The sequence below is a fragment of the Lepus europaeus genome, chromosome 6 (genome assembly GCF_033115175.1).
Source record: "Lepus europaeus isolate LE1 chromosome 6, mLepTim1.pri, whole genome shotgun sequence".
NCBI lineage: Eukaryota > Metazoa > Chordata > Mammalia > Lagomorpha > Leporidae > Lepus > Lepus europaeus.
The window spans coordinates 127,696,003-127,713,856 of NC_084832.1; positions in this window are offsets into that span (position 1 = coordinate 127,696,003).

The window sequence follows — 17,854 nt, forward strand, 5'->3', positions numbered from 1 at the left end:
TAGAGGTGTTGAGAATTTTTTCATACACATATTGGCCATTTGCAAATCATTTATTGAGAAGAGTCTACTCAGATCATTGGCCCATTTTTAGTCAGATTTCTTGCACTATGAAGCTTTTCAGCTACCTCTGTACTCTAGGTATTATTCTCTTCTTAGATGGAAACCTTGCAGGTACTCTCTCCCATTCTGTGTCTCTTCACTAATGGAAGTTTCTGGGGGTCCCCCCCAATCCTTGCCTGTCACGATGTCTTGCAGCAGTTTCTCTGTGTTTTTGCCAGTAGCTCATAGATTGGGGTCTTCGATGAAGGCCTGTGGTTCATTTAAAGTCGATTTCCTCATGTATTGAGACGTGAAGTCTAGTTTCACTCTGCTGTACAGGGACATCCTGTTTTCCCAACACCATCGATTAAAGACCATGAGTTCCCCAATGAATGTTTTTGGTGACTTGTCAAAGATCAGTAGGCAAGATACACCGGTTTATTCCTGGGTTCTCTAATCCATTCTTTTGGTCTCTGTGCTGGTTTTTATGCCAGTACTATGCTGTTTTGGTTACGATAGCTTTGTAGTATCATTTTAGACACAAGTTCGTGATGCCTTTAGCCTTGTTCTTTTCACTGGAGATGACGTTGGCTTTCTAGGTTTTCTTTGCTTCCATGTGAACCTCAGGACTCTTTGCTCTGTTTCTGTAAATTGCGTTTGGTAGTTTGGGCATTATTTCTTTTCAGTTTTTTTTTAATATATCCTGGAAACAAATTTATACACTTAAAACAGTGGATATGAAATACATTAATGATACTGCTTACCCTACCCTCCTAGGCATTTTAACAAAGCTTCTAATCCATGAGCATGGGGTGTCCTTCCATTTGTAGGGGGTTCCTCTTGACTTTATTTTTTCAGAGTTTTATAATTTTCCTTTTAGAGATCATTCTTTTCCATGGTTAAATTTATTCCTTTATTTCCCTGATAGCTGTTGTGAATGGGATGACTTTATTGATTTCTTTCTGTGTAAGTTCATTACTGGTATATAAAAATGTTATTTTTATGTTGATTTTGTATCCTGCAATTTACCAGTTTTAACAGTCATCTTTGTTGTTGTTGCTGCATTTACATTTTTCTGTACACAAAATAATGTCATCTGCAAATAAGGATAATTTGACTTCCTCCTTTCGTGTTTCTCTTGCCTAAGACTTTTGGCACTATGTTGAGAAGGCTTGGATAGAGTAGGCATTCTTGTCTTGCTCCAAATCTGAGAGAAAAATTTTCAGCTCTTCCCCATCCAGTCTGCTACTGTCATATAGTTTATTGTCTTCAAATACACTCCTGTAACGAATTGTTGAGCATTTCCATCAAGACGAGTTGATTGTTTGCATCTATTGAAATGATCTCTGTTTTTGTCCTTTGGTTGATATAGTGTGTTACATTTATTGATTTATATATGCTGCACCGTCCTTGCGTCCCTGGAACAAATCCCACCTGGTCATGCTGTGTGATCTCTTTGCTATGATATTAGATTCAGTTTCCTGGTAGTTTGTTGAGATTTTTGGCCTGTGTTCTTTTAGGTCTTTGTCTGGCTTTGGTATAATGCTGACATTGTAGAATCATTTTCGGAAGAGATACTTCCCTTTAACTGTGTTAGTTAAGGGCCAGCGCCATGGCTCACTTGGTTAATCCCCAACCTGCAATGCCAGCATCCAATATGAGGGCCAGATTCTAGTCTTGGCTGCTCCTCTTCCTGTCCAGCTTTCTGCTGTGGCCCGGGAAGGCAGTGGAGGATGGCCCAAGAGTTTGAGCCCTGCACCCACATAGCAGGAGGAAGCGCCTGGCTCCTGTCTTCAGATCGGCACAGTGCCGGCTGAACTAATGGGAGGAAGACCAGAAGACCTTAATCTCTGTCTCTCTCTCACTGTCTATAATTCTACCTGTCAGATAAATAAATAAATTAAGTAAGTAAAAAGAATTAGTGTTCTTTAAAAGTTTGGTAATATTCAACAGTAAAGCCCTCTGGTCCTGGGCTTTTCTTCGTTGGGAGACTTTTTATTGCTGATTTAGTATCATTACTCATAACTGGTCTTTTCAGGTTTTATATTTCTTCATGGTCCAATTCTGGTAGATATATATTTTCATAAAGTCATCTGTTCCTTGTAAATGTTCAAATTCATTGGTATATAGTCATTCATATTAACGCCTAATAATCCTCTGTATTTTTGTGGTGTTAGTTTTACTGTCTCCTTTTTCATCCCATCTCTCATTTCAGTGATTTAGGTCTTTGTTGTTTTTTTGGTTAGCGTAATTAAAGGTTTTCTATTTGCTTTATCTTTTTAAAAAAAAAATCCCTTCATTTTGCTATGCTTTTATAAATCTTTTAGCCTCTATTCTTTTATTTCTAATCTATTATGTTATTTATTTTATTTTACTAATTTAGAATCTGGTTCATTCCTACTTTTCCAGTTCCTTTACTTGAATTGTTAAGTTAGAGATTTGGAGTCTTTATTTTATGTAGTCACCTAGTGCTATTAACTTCCTCTCAGTAGGACTTTTGCTGTATCCCATACATTCAGGTATGTTATAGAGAGAGCTATACATAGATTCTCATTTGTTTCAAGAAATTTTTAAATTTATCTTTTGATTTTTTTCAATGCCCCTCTTCCAGTCCAGCTCTCTGCTGTGGCCTGGGAAGGCAGTGGAGGATGGCCCAAGTGCTTGGGCCCTGCACCTGCATGGGAGACCAGGAGGAAGCGCCTGGCTCCTGGCTTTGGATCTGCGCAGTGCGCTGGCCGTAGCAGCCATTTGGGGGTGAACCAACAAACAGAAGGAAGGACTAGAACCCGGTGTGCCGGCGGCGCTGCAGGCGGAGGATCAGCCTAGTGAGCCGCGGCACCGGCCTGATTCTTTTTCTTTGCTAGCCCAGGGAGTTTCTTGTAGGTAGCATATTACTGGGTCTTCTTTTGTCATCCAGCCAGTCTAAAACTTTTCAATGGAGAATTTAATACATTGACATTCAAAATCGTTACAAGAATTGATAGATGATAACTTCTTCCTATAATTTTGTTCATTTTTTTTCCTGTTTTTTATATCCTCTGTTCCTTTCTTCCTCTCTTGTTTATGTCTGTGGCTTGGCACTATTATATACTGGTAAGTTTTGATTCTTTTCTGTTTCTCTTTTGTGAACCTGCTTTGATAGTGAATTTTATAATGTTGTATCTTTGGGGGATGGCAGTTGTTCCTTCCCTTCCAGATGTAGATTCCTGTAAGCACTTGTTCCAAGAATGGTGTGGTTGGGACAGAATAGCTTTGCTGGGCATGTTTGTGGTTGAGGTCTTTCCTTTCTTTCAGAACTTTGCATATATCACACCGTCCTCCCCTTTGATGCAAGGTTTCTCCTGGGAAATCTGTTGTTAGTCTTATGGAAATTCCTTAGATGTGACTTGACATTTTTCTCTTTCTTTTTTTAGAATTCCCCCTTTATCTTGTATTTTTGACAGTCTGACTATATAATAGGCCTTGAAGAAGCCATTACTGGTTGAATCTACTATGAATCCTTTCAGCTTCCAAGGTTTGGTTGTCGGTTTCTTTCCCAAGGTTTGGAGAGTTTGCCGTATTATTTCATCTCCTAAGATTTGTCTCTTCTTTAGAATAGCCACAATGTGAATATTTCTTTATAAAAATTTTGAGATGCCATTACACAAAGAAATAGTCTTTCTTCATTCTTTTCCCTTTGTGTGAGTGTGAGAGTAACTGGGTTATTTCAAAAGACCTGTTTTCAAACTCAAAGAGGCTCTCACATCTGAGTTGCTCGGCTGCAAGATTTTTCATTTTTTCAAGATCTCATAGCTTTGCTGAATTTATTCTTACCATGAATTGTTTTCCTAACTTCTTGTCACTGAATTGTCTGTATTCTCTTGTATTTCACTGAGTCTTCTTAAACTCTCTATTAGAATTCTTTTCCACATAACATATCCATTTCCTTTCCTTAGGGTCTGTTGCTTCAGAGTTACTGTGTTGTTTTGGAGGCGTGGTACTACCTCGTTTTATTGTGTTTTTTCTCATATTCATATTTGCATATCTGGTGAGTCACTTGCCTGTACTGTTTTTATAGGGTGCCTTTCACAGTGTCCTGACAGATGCCAGGGTATCCGTGAGGCAGGTCCTGTTGGCTTTGGCTCCAGTTGGGAGCATCAGTGCTGTGTCCCTGCAGCTTCCTCAGCTACCATCAACGCAGGCGGTGCCGATGAGCCTCTCAGTGGTCTAGGCTGTGAAGGTCTGCAGATACTACCACCAGCTGGGATGCAGCTCTCCTAGGTGAGGGGCTCTGGGTGGTGAACCCCTCGTCCTGTGGGATGCCATTGCTTCTCAGTTTCCACAGCTGCTTGCAGACCCGAGCAGGCAAGGTGCAGCGAGGTACTCATTGTTGACACGGGACAGTGAGGCATCACAGTATGGTCTGAGGGCCACACCGTGGCTGGGCTGCACCAGCAGGCCCCTGTGAAGTGTCCATCTGAGTCCAAGGGCTGTGTTGGTGCCTTTGCGGGGCCTCAGTAAATGGAGCTGCTTCCTGGAGACCAAGCTGGGTGGGACCAGCTAGGTGCCTACTGCGGCCACAAGCGGGTGGGCATGTCCATAAGCAGCATCCTAGAGTTGGCCGTGCCACCCAGCTCATTTGTAGGAGGTGGACCACGTGGCTGGGTCACAGAACCACAGGAGGGCAGAATCCCAAGATGACCGTGTGAAGCAGGAACGTGAAGAGAGGAAGGCACGACACAGGCTGGGCTGGGGGAAATGCAGTGGTGTGGCTCCCAGCCTCTCCCCAAACCAAACTTGCTCACCAGCAAAGTCTCTCCTGGTCTCAATGCGGAGATGGGATGGCAGAGGCTGTGTGTTCATTCTTGTTCCTTACGGCCCCCTCCTCAGTTCCTGTGTCCACGATGTCTCCGTCACCTCCCACTGCACTCAGGAGCGCTCTCTGTGTCCCCGGGGCACTGGTATTTGCTAGTGGTCCCTTTCTTTGGGGAGAGCAGGCCAGGTGCCTCTCGTCGATCATGTTGCTGACATCCTGTTGTCTCTTCCACTCCCGGGCACCCACAGACCAGAGAAGCAGCATCTCGGGCCCTACCCAAGCTGCTGATGGAGCACACACAGCACCTGGGTGCGGGGCACGCACTGCGCGACTGTGCACTGCCTCCTGGGACAGATGGAGGTGAGGTAGAGGATTCTGGAGGTTTCAAAAGAGGGTTGGAGAGTCAATGTGGAAACATAGGTGGGAAGCACTTTGGGAACGGCGGCAGTGAATGCAAGGCTAAGGAATTTATCTCCTACACCGGAGTTTCTGAAGTGCACCGTCTTGTCTCCAAGGGATGCAACAGGCAATCAATCCGCTAGGATGTAGGAAGAGAATCATTAATATTTAATTTTTATGTATAAACAAGAAAGGGAATCGGCTTTTCTAATATTTAATGTCCAGATAGACTGCTGCACCCACACCTGCTCTGCTCATCAGGTTATAACTCAGAACCATGGCAGAGGAACCACAATTCTAGCAGCCAACAGGGGCACTCCCTCCCTGGAGCACCTACCTGTTCACACTGCGGGCTTTCAAAATAGTGGTAGGCTTACTTCAGGAAACACGTGTGATAATTACGTTGTTTCCATTAAAATAACCCTCACCAAATGGAGGAGTAGGTTACAAAGATTCCTAAACAAAAGTGTGTGTGCACGATGTAGGGTTAACTATGCAAGCAACCATGAGTGGGAAGAAGGCAGTGCTCGGCCTTGTCTTGCGTATGAAAGCAGTTAGCCGTGTGACAAGGGAGAAACCATCGCAATCTCACCACATCTGACAAGTGAAAATGGAACTGGTTCCCAACCAGACTCGTGTTAGGATGTTGGCATGATGAGAAAGGCTGTCTGGAAATGGTTCCATGGGCTGTTTTTACTGAAAGTAATGAGACTACTCTTGGAAGTTTATGGGGACATGGAATTCAAAGATACGCTCATTTTGATGCCAATTATTTAAATCTATGCGTGGTTTTTTCCTAATATGTATGCATGCCAATTTTTAAAATTAATTAATTTATCTGAAAGGCAGAGTTAAGAGAAGGACAACTTCGAGCCATTGGTTCATCCCCCAGATGGCTGAGACTGGGCCAGGAGGAAGCCAGGGACTCGGTCAGTTTCCTGCATGGGTGTCAAGGGTCCAAGCAGTCGATCCATCGTCTGCTGCTTTCCCAGGAGTTGTGGAGGCAGCTGGATCAAAACCAGAGCAGCCAGGACGGGAACTGGTACTCAGTATGGGATGCCGGTATCAGAATGGCAGGTTAGTATGGTGTGCCACATAGCCACTATACTTCAATTTTTTTACACCAACAATATAGCTTTTAATTCCACTCGGCTCCAACTTTTTGAAATATCCTTGTCATACCTGTGTCTATTCTATAAAAATTATTGCATATCTGCCTATTTTAAAATGCTAGAGGGGCGAGCCCTGTGGCACAGCAGGTTAAACCACTTCCTGCAGTGCCAACATCCCACATGGGCGCTGGTTTGAGTCCTGGCTGTTCCACTTCTGATCCAGCTCCCTGATATTGCACCTAGGAAAGCAGTGGAGGAGGGCCCAAGTCCTTGAGCCTCTGCCACCCTCGTGGGAGACCGGGATGAAACTCCTGGCTTTGGCCTATCCTGGCAGCCATGTGAGGAGTGAACCAGCAGGTGGAAGCTGGCGCTCTCTCAGTCTGTATCTCTTCCTCTCAAATAAAATAAATAAATCTTTAAAAAGCTGGAAACAAGTATCTAACCTATATAGAGTCATAGTGAGTTTAAGCAAATAAAAATGCAATACCTTGTATTTCGGTTGCAGAAACGACTAATTCACACGAGTGGGAGGACAGGTTCCAGCTGGCTGTAAGTACAGAGCAAGGCTTCTCCAGGGGCCAGGGCCGAGCAAGGAGCCTCGCGAAGCCGCTCAGGAACCTCGTCTGGTCACTGAAGGCCTCCTGAGGAGCCTCTTCCTCAACTGTGACCCCGGATAATACCAAACGCTTAAGTATCAGTGACTCATCAACAAGCCCCCGATACTAGAAATAATGAAACGTTGTTCTTTCCAAATGTATTATGGCAACTAAGAAGCTGTAAGCCATGAACACATGTTAAATGAACACATTAACTATTTACTTCCTGTACAAAAGCCGAAGTTTACTATTTCCCTTTTCTACCTCGGCATGCATTCACCTCTGGTTTTGTGGATACTGTATTAGGTTTGGTATTGTAAGTCACAATTATTTCATCATATACAAGTGGTCTTAAAATAGGTAACCATGGGCCGGCGCCGCGGCTCAAAAGGCTAATCCTCTGCCTTGCAGCGCTGGCACACCAGGTTCTAGTCCCGGTCGGGGCGCCGGATTCTGTCCCGGTTGCCCCTCTTCCAGGCCAGCTCTCTGCTGTGGCCAGGAGTGCAGTGGAGGATGGCCCAGGTGCTTGGGCCCTGCACCGCATGGGAGACCAGGAGAAGCACCTGGCTCCTGCCATCGGATCAGCGCGGTGCGGCAGCCACTGGAGGGTGAACCAACGGAAAAAAAGAAAGACCTTTCTGTCTCTCTCTCACTTTCCACTCTGCCTGTCAAAAAAAATAGGTAACCACGTTCCATGAAGACAAATAAGAATCCTATGCTTATGTACTGTAAGATCCCACTAATTATTAAGAAACATGCAGCTTTAGCAATGTTTACCTGCACCCATCCCCTACCAGAGTTTCAGTAATTATGATTGTTAGGCTGCTAACAGCAACCAACAACAGAGGTGACCTTAACCAGAGAGGAACGTGGTGCCTTCGTAGCCACGTCTGGAGCCATGCATTCCAGGCCTGGGGGGGGCTGTTCTGTCAAGGCCTCAGTGGACGAAGGCTCTCCATGGCCCCAGAGCGCACCCCAGACTGCCATCTGAGGAAGTGAGCAGGGGTGAGGCAGGCCTGTTCTCTTAAGAAACCAAGGGTGCAGGACGTCCACCTCCTTCCCACTGGGCAGCATGTGGTCGAGCATGCGAGATGCAAAGGAGGCAGAGCACAGACGGGTTTCTCCAGTGCTGTGGCCCAGGGACAGCAGCTGCCAGGTGGGAGAAGACAGCCGGAGACCTGCCCGCCACCCACAGCACAGCCATGCGCACAGTTCGCGTGCTCGTGAACACGTGCACACACAGCGGGCAGCGCTTAGAACCCATTGCAGACGCAGGGTGGGGAGCAAGTACCTGAGACAGACATTGTTGAGAGCAGATCCTGAGCTGGGAATTTGTGTCTCTAGGAGCAGGAAGGTGTGCCAGGCCAGACGGACTCCGGCCAGCTGGAGGTGAACAACAGAGGGGCCCTACAGGAAGCTTGAGCGCAGGTTCCCCCCACCCCCCACGGGCGGCCCGGGCCAGGAAGGGCATAGCAGCCTGGGCGGGGGGTCGGCCACGCCTGTAAGGGCCACAGGACTCGGCAGAGAGGGCGGTGTGAGTGTGCCCGGCCAGGACGTGCAGCAGTGGGAGGACACCTGCTGGCTCCGGCTTCCCAGGAGCCCCCTGCTAATCAAGCTCTGAGGCCAGGCACTGCTCTCCTCGTTCATTTGCTAGGAGCTGGGTGCTGAGACATGGCTGAGCGTGGCTGCCGGCACCCTCCTGCACGGGACCAGGGGCAGGTGCCCTACAGGAAGGGCCGCGTGTCAGCCCCCAGGGAGAGATGCGGCATCCTCCGGGCCTGCTGGCCTTACCTCCCTTGAAGCTCTGGATCCCCAACACCTGCTGTCACCTTCCTACAGGAAGCAGAGCCTGTGCCGCCCAGCCGTGGCTCCGGGAGTCACACTCATCGGTCAGGTAATAAAACACGAGGTTACTGAGTCGTGCTGAGAATGACATGATATGGCTGCTGCATGCTTCTACCAGACAGTGGCATTTGTAGGATGCTCAGTAAGTGGCTTATCAACCCCCTTTTAGTCAAAGGCAGAGCGACAGAGAGGGAGACACAAACACACAGATCTTCCATCCGATGGTTCACTCCCCAAACGGCCACAACAGACAGGGCTGGGCAAGGAGAAAGCCAGGCCCAAGCTAAACTCCATCCAGGTCACACACATGAGAGGCAGGGGCTCAAACCCTTGGGCCACCTGCTGCTGCCTTCCCAGGTACATCACTGGGGAGTTAGAGGGGGAGCAGAGCAGCTGGGACTCGAACCGGCGCCCAGATGGGATGGCAGCATCACAGGCAGCAGCTCACAGCACTGTGCCCCTGTAATTCCTCTCCCCATAAGCTGGGTTCCATCAGTGCCTTCTCACAGCCTTTCAGGGGCTTCCTACTGCACCAACGACAGAAGCAAATACTGGTCTCAGGCCACAGGCACGCTTGGTCCGGTGCCACCTCGACCCCAACACCATCGCTGTCCACCTCCCTGTGCTGCCACTGCACTGGCCCCACACCTGCTGGGCAGGCAGCAGCCTCATCAGCACCCCAGGGTGTGCACCTGTACAACCCTGGGTCCATTCTGTCCCACTCCTCAGCCACACCTACCCTGACTCAAAATCCAGCCATTCCCTCCCCTCCCCTGCACCTCTGTCACTCATCAGGATTGGCCATTTGTCCTTCTCTATGCACCTGTGTGTGTTTCATGTCCACATCGCAGTTCCCCCTGGAAGGCACAGAGCCCTGTGCCAGTTTCCGTCATTCCCCTGGATCTCTTGTCCTCACAATGCCTGCAGGGACCCCTGCCCAGGACCTGTGGCTGGCCAGCCCCTTCTCTGTGCCCACCCTCCGCCAGCGCACATGTTCCATGGGGTGGTGCCTCGCTCGTCTGATTTTACAGACGAGGAAACGGAGGACGAGAGGGGAAGTGATGACCCAAGGCCACAGCTGTGCCATCAGACACTCACGCACATGCACTGCCCACACCACCCCCGTGGAAGTCGCCATGTGGCAGACAGAAGGGCGTGGAGGGCCGGGCCATGGGCCGCCGAGGGCCTGTCCCTTCTCCACTCACCCCGGAGCCATTTCGTCTTGAAACCCGCACTCACCTGACTTGAGTATACTCATTCCTGTGGAATTGTTCTAATTTCGCAAAGAAAAATGAAAACACAAAGCAAACAGCCCTTGAGGCTCCTGCCTCTTCACATCCGTTCCCTGCCACCTGCTCAGCACAGGGAGCCCACATGCACTTTCATGAGGAATGGGTGAGAACCGAGCACTCCTCCTCCCTCCTGTGCGTTCCCACAGATGCCAGTGTGAAACTCTGATGATGAGCTTGCATTGAGAAGGCAGGAGGCTCACTGGTAACTCCCTGAGCCCAGGACGCGGGCAGTACAAGGCCAGTCACAGTGAGGAGGGCTGTGGGTGCCGCCCGGGCAGGGGAGCCGAGAGCATGGTGGGAAGGTTCACGGAGGACAGGGACAGGAGCCTGCCCGAGTGTGTGGAGACAGCGAGCAGATGACGCAACGGGGAGTACAGAGAAGTGGAAAGTAGGAAGGGAGGAAGAGAATGAGACAAGAGAAGGGACAGAGGGGACGTGGGCAGTGAGCAATGTGTCATCTGGGACCTCCCTATCCCATATCCGAGAGCCTGGGTTCAAGTCCTGGCTCCTCTGCTTCTGGTCCAGCTGCCTATGAGTGCACACCCGGGGAGACTGCAGGTGATGGCCCAGGGGCCTGAGTCCCTGTCGCCCATACTGGGGACCCAGGTTGAGATCCAGGCTCCCGGCTTCACCTGGCCCAACCCTGGACGTTGTGAGCATCTGAGGAGTGAACCAGCAGATGCAAAATCTCTCTGCAAATGTTTCTCTGCCCCTTTGCCTTTCAAGTAATATGAAAAATAAAGATTAAAACAAGAAGGCTTCTCAGAGCTTCCCTTATTTAAATATAAAAGGCATCAGTGAGGGCTAATAGGTTTCGCACTGCACGGTGATCTTTCTATAAAAGGAAAAACTGCAGAACCTGTTCCCTCTCCCCTTTCCTTGATCTTTTCTCATTTTGAGACATAAGTTATTGCCAGTTTGATATTGGTTATGCCTAATGAAGTACTACCATTTGAATAAATATCATTTAATATTTACTAACAAGTATTCAAAATGCGTACACCATTCACTTGCTCGGGACGCTATGCAGCTTTTGCATAATATTCAAAAACCTGTGACCCAGATGCAGCTTCACACGGAGACCACATTCCCACTGCACTCCGTGTGCCTGATGACCCCTCTGTGCTACAGCACGAGCGGTGGCTCTGCCAGGCACTGGGAAAGGCAGGGGACAGGGTGGGGAAGGGAGATGGCCCTGCAGCCCTGCAGCTCGTTCTGGCCTCGTGGTCTCACACCCTCACCAGGGGTTGTCCGACACTGGCAGATTGACACATAACACAAAGAAGGCACTTGACCCAACCACTTCACTCTTCTTTCTCCCTGGGTATTTCCTCAGTGATACTAACTATGAAATGGGCTCATCCACTATGCAATCCTGGGAAGACGGGAGAGAGTCATGCACCACTAAGACATAATTCCTTTTGGTCGTTTTACATCCACTTTGACAACGTTGAGAGGCATGGAGACAGAGAGCGTGAGCATGCCCCGCTCGGATTCAGTCACCACCTGCTCTCAGTGGGCCAGGCTCAGTCCACAGCTACACGGGCAGCAGGAACCCAGTTCACTGAGTCATCCCTGCTGCCTCCTGCGGTCTCCATTAGCAGGAAGCTGGAGCCAGGAGCGGGAGATGGCAATCAAGCCATGGACTCCAAAGTGAGACTGAAGTGCCAACTAAACGCCCTCCCCCTCCAACGTGAGTTTAATTGGTATACAGCAGGCATGTCCAGAAATGCTAGCACCTGTCCCTGTGGGGGTTAAAAGCAAGAAAGCAAGATTCTGGAATGCCACTGGTGCTGTGACGATTCCAGACCCAAACTTCAGGTTCTCCCGAACCCTCCACTCTTGGTCACACCTGCAGGCGACACCCACCGCCTCCCTTAGGCAAGGAAAGGAATCCTAGCACCGTGGTTCAACCAGGGCTGCGGCTCCCAACACACACAGAGCGAGAATCGTCCTCACCTGGTGCCTTTAACAGCAGAGAAATGAAAAAAGAATCCGCTTCAGGACAACAGTGGTTACTGAGCAGCTCCCAGAACCCAGAGGTCCCTCTCACCAGGGAGAATTCAACCCCTTCTTGAAAACAGAAAAATCACAAACAAAACCACAGGGCATCTGCGGCTTTCCCACATTGCCATACTTGCTCCGAAGCCAGCAGGGGCCACGGAGCTCTGGCAGGAAGTGTGTGCAGCCCCCTCCCTCCAGGGGCGGCTGGATCCTTTCCCCTAACGTCAGGAAGAAGGCAGCAGCCTGGACCACTTCCGAATCACACCTTCGCAGCTGGGCCCCGATGCAGCTGTGCTCAAACGCGTGCCACCGACTCCGGAGACAGCACCGACTCCTTTTCCATGATGACAGCATGACTATTCATTTGCACTAAAGAGTTCCTTCCAGCAGCTAGACGACAGCTCTAAACAAATGGCATCATTGACTCTCACTTGTCAATACACTCAGGTGCTAGCCTGATTCCACCCAGCCGAGGTAAGGCGCCCAGGGAGGAGGGAGCCCTGTCTGAGGACCCAGAATGTCCTTTGTGCTCTCTAATGGGTGAAGTGTGAACCTGAAAATGGCTTTCCCTGGGATAATTTACACACAAGCACTCTTTAATGGGAAAACAATTTAAATGTATGTGCAATTGAACTACGATTATTTGATTAACTTTATTAAATTCTTGTTGATGCTACAGTCTGGATGAAGTGTGGCATTTTTTATGTTTCGTATGTTGCAATTTTTCACTTTCAGGATTCAGGTGATCAAGAAAATGTCCTTAGGAAGCTCCTTGTGTGTTTAGTGGAGAGAACCAAGGTGGCTGGGATTCATTTTACTTGTTTCTTTCCATAATGATAATCTCCTTTTCATGTTCAAGCAGCACTTGAATAAATTTAGTAGCAGAATTCAAATGATACTCTGCTGGTTTGTGTGTAATTGAAACTATGGAAATCACTCGACTAAAGGGAGCACCACTCAGCTAAATGAAATCCAAGCCTAGATGTTTAACTGGGTTACCGCCAGTTCAAAGCATTCTCATCAGGCACGGACGGCTTACAAAGGAGAGACAGAGGACAGAGATCTCCAATCAGTAAGCTAGAGTGACACGTGAGAAAGCAGAGGGCCAGGCACTGCAGTGCGGGCGTTAGGCTGCAGCTCTGATGCCTGAATCACACCAGGGGACACCTGGGAAGGAGTCCTGCCTCCACCTTCTGATCCAGTTTCCTGCTGCTGCACCTGGGAGGCAGCAGGTGAGACTCAAGGATTTGAGTGTCAGGCACTTACCTGGGAGACCTGGATGGGGTGCCTGGCTCCTGGCTTTAGTGTGGCCCAGATCTGGCTGTTGAAGGCATCTGGTGAGTGAACCAGCAGACAGAACGGAGAATGAACGATAGGTCTCTCTTCCTTCCTCTCTCCCTTTAAAATAAATTAAAAATGAATAATTAAAAACAAAAGAAACTAGGAAGAGACAGGTGTAACAGTTAAGATACTACTTGGTATGCCCACATGCCACAGGATGCCTAGCTTCGACTCCTGGCCTCACTCCTGATTCCAGCTTCTTGCCAATGCATCCGGGGACGTGGCAGGCAATGGCTTCAGTAGTCGGGTCCCTGGCAACCACAGGGGAGACCCAGAAGGATTCCTGGCTCCTGGCTCTGGCCTGGCCTAGCACCAGCTGTTGTGCCGTTGCAACCATTCAAGGAGTTAGCCAGCCAATGGAAGGTCATTCATTCTCAGTCTTTGATTCTTCTGTGTTCTCTCTCTCTCCCTCTCCTCCCTTCCCATTTTCCTCCTCACTGTCACTGTTCTCCATTTCTGCCTTTCAAAGAAATAAATCAAAAATTTTAACTGTAAAAAAAGAGCAAACTGAACTGAAAGCCAGCAGCAGAAGAAAATAATACAGAGCACAAGACAATGAAAACTAAAGGAAGAAAAACACAAAAATAAATGAAAGCAAATGCTGATTCTTTTAAAAGATCAGTCAACTTAAGGAATCTCAGTCTGGAGTGACCAGAAACAAAAGGAGGAACACACATGTTGCAATACCAGGAACTAAAGGAGCTGTAGCTCTACTGTTGCTACCACACTAAGAGGAGAATAAAGAACTAGAATGAGTAACTCGGTACCCATCAATGTTCAACAACTCAGGTAAAAATGGGCAAATTCCTTACACGACACAGTCAGTCAAATTTCACTCAAGGATTAGGTGTCATGAACATCCTAAATCTAGTAGGGAAATTCAATTTCTAGCTAACAACCTTCTAACAAAACTCGCTCACGGAGGATTAGACAAGTGGAATAATGCTAAATCTACTAAATAAATTGAATTTGTACTTAAAAGCCTTCTAACACAGAACACTCAGGCCCAGATCATTTCATTGAAAAATTCTATCAAACATTGAAAGAAAAATTATTACAAATGCTATATAATCTTTCCAAGAAAACAGAAGAGAACAATTCCCACTATTTTTGTGAGACCAAGGTTACCCTGATACAAAAACCATACAAAGACAGTACAAAAAGAGTACAGGCCAATAGCCCTTGTGAGTACCGGGACAAAAATCTACCAAAATAGGAAAACTGACTCCACCAGCCTGTTCATAAGTAACATAGTATGATAAAAATGGATGCATTCTGGGAATGCAAGTCTGGCTCAACATTTGAAAATCAATATAACTTGGGCTACTAACAGATCAAAGAAAAGTCAAATGATTATTATGGCATGTACAATGACAACCACTTGATAGAAATGCAACATGCATTCAAGATTAAAAAAAAAAAAACTCTATGTAGACTTAAAATACAGGTGCTTGCTTATCCTGGTACAGAGGTTCTACATAGAATCCACATCTAACATTCTGCTCAGTGTGGAAGCCTAAGCATTCGCTCTCTAAGATTGGAGCAAGGCAAGGATGTCCACCCTTACAACTCCTATTCACTCCAGAACTGGAAGTGCTAGCCAGTACCATAAGGCAGGAAAAGAGATTAAAAGCCTTTGTTTCAAAAAGAATTTTTGAAAACTTTCTCAATTGTTTAGTAGAAAATTCCAAATAGTCTATAAAAAAGTCTATTAGAGTTGAAAAATGGACTTAGCAAAGTTATAGAAGGTCAATACAAAAATTTAGTATATTTCTGTTGACTACTATATAGCAAGGAACAATTGGAAGTCAAAATTAAAACACAGCAACCTTCAAAACTGCAATCAAAATGAAACATACAGATATGAGTCTAATGAAACCTAGCCAGTATCTGTCTCCTAAAAACTACAAAACATTGATGAAAAAATAAATAGAAAATATAGTCTGTTTATGGATTGGAAAACTCAGTACCATTGTCAATTCTCTCAAAATTGTCCTAGAAATTCAAGATAATGCAATTCAATCTTCTAATAGACTTTTTGTAGTTGTCCATAAGCTGTTATTAAAAGTTTTATCAGGCCGGCGCTGCGGCTCACTAGGCTAATCCTCCACCTTGTGGCGCGGGCACACCGGGTTCTAGTCCCGGTCGGGGCACCGATCCTGTCCCAGTTGCCCCTCTTCCAGGCCAGCTCTCTGCTGTGGCCAGGGAGTGCAGAGGAGGATGGCCCAAGTGCTTGGGCCCTGCACCCCATGGGAGACCAGGAGAAGCACCTGGCTCCTGCCATCGGAACAGCGCGGTGCGCTGGCCGCAGCACGCCTACCGCGGCGGCCATTGGAGGGTGAACCAACGGCAAAAGGAAGACCTTTCTCTCTGTCTCTCTCTCACTGTCCACTCTGCCTGTCAAAAATTTTTAAAAAAAGGAAAAAAAAGTTTTATCAAAATACAGAGAAGCTTAAATAAACAAAGATTGAAATTTTGAGCACTCACAGGACCTAATTTCACAATTTGTTATAAAGCAACAATGATCAAAATAGCATGGTATTGGTGAAACCATATACACATGGATCAATGGGAAAAAAACAGCCCAGAAATAGATCCATGCAAATATGATCAACTGATTTTTTACAAGTATGCAAAAACAACTCCATGACTACAGCCATCTTTTCAAATGACCGTCAGAACATGCAGACAACAGGAGCCAAAAAAGAAACCACAGTTTACACGTCACACATCAGGCAGAGAATCCAAATGAATCCTGGATCTAAACATGAAACAATACACTTCAATATATGCTTTCCTTTACAAGAAAGAAAGGTAGAAATTTTCATTTGCATAGATGAAGCAAAGAGTTTTTAGATATGGCTCCAAAAATCGCGATCTCTAAAGGGAAATTCTTGCTAGGATGGCCATCGTAGCACAAGTCCCAGCATGGGATGTGCCAAGTCCTTCCAGATCAGGTCTAACAAAACACCCCAAGCGAGGTTGTCTGGGAACAGCAGAGACTCATCCCCACGGTTCTGGAGGGCGTACCTTCCCGTGGAAGCCAAGCTCCCTCCGTGGGACTTCTCTGATGAGGGCAGGCATCCCACCACCAGGACACAGCAGTCATGACTGCACCGGCTTTCCAGACCACACCATGACTCTGCAACCAGGTCTCAGCATAGGAGATTCTGGAGAGGGCAGAACCTTCTAGACCACAGCAGGCCCTGAGTGAGACACCATGGGGGAATGAAAAGACAAGTCCCAGAGAGGAAGTGCTGGCACACTGCCTATCTGAAAAAGGCTTTACTACCAGAACACACAAAGAACTCTCAAAATCAGCAATAAAAAGGCAAATCCACTAAACTTTTAAACGGAAATTACTCGAACAGACATGGCACCAGCGAAGACGTGGGGGTGCTAATCAAGCAAGCGAGAATCTGATCCAAATAATTAGTCGCTGGAGAAGTGCAGTCTAAAACCACAATGAAATCAACACGACTGTGCGTCTATGTGAATGGCTAACAGAAGCCAGACACCATGCCAAATGCTGACTCGGATACACTAGCATCGGGAGCTCTCCACACCGGGGGTAGAGATGAAGTCACTTTGAATCTGATAGTATCTCATGAAGTTAGACATTCACTGCCACTTGACCCAGAAATTCTATGTGTTTGCCCCAGAGAAAGCTGTGTCCAGCCAAAAGCTCACGTGCAGATGTTTGTAGCAGCTTGATGCACGGTCATTGATGACTGCAAATAACCCCGAAATCCTTCAGCTTACAGATGAATAATCAACGGCTCAGCAGTTCTACAGAATTCAACGATGATTCATGCAACAACGCGGGTAAATCGCGAGTGCCTTACGCGCGTGAGAAACCAGACCGAAAAGGCAACCTGTTGCACGTTCCCATTCTCAGACGTCGAAACAATATGGACGGGGAGCCAGTTTTGGGGGTTTTGCCAGAGGTTAGGAGTGGGAGATGCCGACAGCCTAAGTGACCATGGTTACGTGACTGTACACACTTGTCAAAACGTCCAGAACAAGAGGTATGTCAAAAAGAATGACTCGGGGCTGGCGCTACGGTGCAGTGGGTTAATGCCCTGGCCTGAAGCGCCAGCATCCCATATGGGCGCTGGTTCAAGACCCGGCTGCTCCACTTCCAATCTAGCTCTCGTTATGGTCTGGGAAAGTAGTAGAAGATGGCCCAAGTCCTGGGGTCTCTGCACCCTTGTGGGAGACCTGGAGGAAGCTCCTGACTCCTGGCTTCAGATCAGCTCAGCTCCGGCCATTGCAGCCAAATGGGGAGTGAACCATCAGATGGAAGACCTCTCTTTCTTTCCCTCTCCCTCTCCCTCTCTCTCTCTCTCTCTCTCGATCTCGCTCTGTGTGTGTGTAACTCTGACTTGAAAATAAATAAACCTAAAAAAAAAAAAAAAAAAAAAGAATGAC